The sequence below is a fragment of the Elephantulus edwardii genome, unplaced genomic scaffold (genome assembly GCF_000299155.1).
Source record: "Elephantulus edwardii isolate Elephantulus edwardi_28Jun2011 unplaced genomic scaffold, EleEdw1.0 scaffold00312, whole genome shotgun sequence".
NCBI classification, from domain to species: domain Eukaryota; kingdom Metazoa; phylum Chordata; class Mammalia; order Macroscelidea; family Macroscelididae; genus Elephantulus; species Elephantulus edwardii.
Genome location: NW_006400062.1, coordinates 81,236 through 84,136, shown reverse-complemented (window position 1 = coordinate 84,136; position 2,901 = coordinate 81,236).

The window sequence follows — 2,901 nt, the reverse complement described above, 5'->3', positions numbered from 1 at the left end:
CCATTATACTACTTTGCTTTGTCCTGCCCAGCCGGCCTTTGAAAGCTTCTGTTCAGCTCTTAGACTTCGGCATGTTTTTCCTTTGTCTTGTTTTCTCAACAATCTAGTGCAACTTTCAGAATCTCTTCCGACATCCATTTCAGTTTTTTCTTTCTCCTCAGTTTTTGTAATGGCTTTTTAACTTTCATCATGGATATCATCCCACAATTCATTTGGTCTTCATTCATTGGTGTTCAATGCTTCAAATCTATACTTAAGGTGATTGTGAAATCAGATGGAATAGATTCAAGATAATATTTTGGTTCTTGTGGGCTTACTTTAATTTTCTTAGGCCTCAATTTGAACTTGCACATGAGTTGACTGCCAATATTGAGGTTCTTCAACGATTCCTTCCGAAGATCTATTTAATCTGATTCTTATGCACCCTGTCAGATGAAGTCTGTTTGTCACTATTTGTGACTTTTTAAAAAATGTATTTGCAATGAATAAATCATTGAAAATACAAAATACTATCATTTTATTTCAATAGACTATAGCTTCATTTCTATTACCAGGCTTATATTTTCCAACTACTATTTCTTCTTCACTGGTTCCAACTTTAGCATTCCAATCACCAATTATCACTAATGCATCTTGATTGTATGTTCAGTCAATTTTTGACTGTGAGATTCGGTAAAAATTTTCAATTTCTCCCTCTCTGGCTTTAGATGTTGGAGTATGTATTTGAGTAGTAGTTGTAGTAATGATTCTTCCTGATATGTGTATGTATAATATCCTATCATAGCACTGTATTTCAAGATAGAACTACAATTAGCAGTCCCTGTAGTATTTTGTAAACTTTCATTATGAGATCTTGATCTGAGATGTCTTTGTCAAATATTTTCTCCAATGTGTAGGTTTTCTTTTCTATTGGAAAAGTATTTTTGAAGCACAAAAATACTTAATTTTAAGAAGGTCCCATTTGTCAGTTTTGTCCTCTCCCTGTTGTGTATTTCTGGCTATCTGTGGAAGCCTATTGATACCATAGACTGTTGTTGCTGTTATGTGCCATCAAGTTGTCCGTGACCTATAGTGACCCTAGTGCAGCTCTGAAGTCTGCCCTCTCCTGAGCCAGTCTCACTGAGTCAGACACACCTAATCCTATTTCTCATGTTACTGTATAAATCCATCTCATCCGTGGTCTTTCTATTCTGCACCATCCCTCCACCCTTCCGAGCTTGGTGTCCTCCAAGGACTGGTCCCTCCTGATCATGTTCCCAAAGTATGTGGCACTGAATTTCAAAAATCCTGCTCTCCAAGGAGAAACTTAGGTTTCACTCTTCCTAAGACATACTTATTTGTTTTCTTGGTGGTCTATGGTGTGTTCAAGACTCTTCTCCAGCACCACAATTTGAAGGCATCAATTCTTCTGTCATCTTTAGTCATTGTCCGGCACTCTGATACATAGCAAGTAATGGCGAAGACCATAGCCCGGATTAGGCACGCCTTAGTTTCTAAACTGACATTATTGCTTTTCAGTACTCTGGAGAAATCCTTGACAGCAGATTTTCCCAGTGGAATTCGTCTTTTGATTTCCTGACTACTGGTGCCAAGAGTGTTGATTGTGGAGCTGAGAAACTGTAACTGTTAACAACTTCAATCTCTTCTCCATATATCATGGCGCTTCCAATCGGCCCAGGGGAAAGAATCTTTGTCTTCTTGATGTTCAGCTTCAATCTGTATTGAAGATTACAGTCCTTGACCTTCTTCAGCAAGCACTTCAGAAGGTCTTCCTCAGTTTCATCAAGTAAGATTGTGTCATCTGCATTTCATAGGTTGTTGATGAGTCTTCCTCCAATCCTGATGTCACATTTCTCCTCATAATGCCCAGCTTCCTAAATGATCTGTTCTGCATACAGATTGAAAAAGTATGGAGACAGAATGCATCCCTCATGCACTTTTTTCCTGACTTTAAATCATGCAGTGTTTCCTTGTTGTGTTCTGACCACTGCCTCCTGGTCCAAGTATAGGTTTCCCATTAGCACAATCAAGTGTTCTGGAATTTCCGCTCTTCTCAGAGTTAGCCACAGTTAGTTGTGATTCACACAGTCAAATGCCTTTACGTAATCAATGAAACACAGATAGACATTCCTCTGGTACTCTGGTACTTTCAGCCAAGAGCCTTCTAACCTTAGCTACAGTATCTCTAATGCCATGACCCCTTCTAAACTTAGCCCGGACTTCTGGAAGTTCTATGTTGATGTGCTGTTCTAGTCGTTTTTGGATAATCTTCAGCAGAATCTTGCTTGCATGGGATATCAATGATATTGTTTGATAATTTCCACACTCTGTCAGGTCACCTTTCTTTAGAATGGGAAAAATATAGATCTCGTCCAGCAATGAAGGCTGTACACATGGATTTCTCCTGATGATATGCAAAGCAATCAGATTGATTACATCTGTGGAAAGAATTATTAGAGAAGTTCAATATCAGCAGTGAAAACTAGGCCAGGTGTTGACTGTGGTACAGACCATCAACTACTCATTACATAGTTCAAATTAAAGCTAAAGAAGGTCAAATCATATCCACAGACATAAAAATTTTATTTTGAGTGTATCCCCCTGAATTTAAAAAACAAATTAGAAACAGATCTGAGGCCTTAAACACTAATGAATGAAGATGAGGTGAGCGGTGGGAAGAGATCCATGAAGAACGCAAAAGGTCATTAGAAAGGAGAAAGAAGAAAAGACCAAAATGGGTATCAGAAAAGACTCTTAATATTCCATTAGAGCACCAAGAAACCAAAGAAAAGGGAAGAAATCAGGACGTTAAGGAGCTGAATAGAAGATTTTAAATGGTAGCTCAAAAAGAAAAGGAAATGTATTATAATGAAAATAAAAAAGGCTGACCTAATCCAGCAT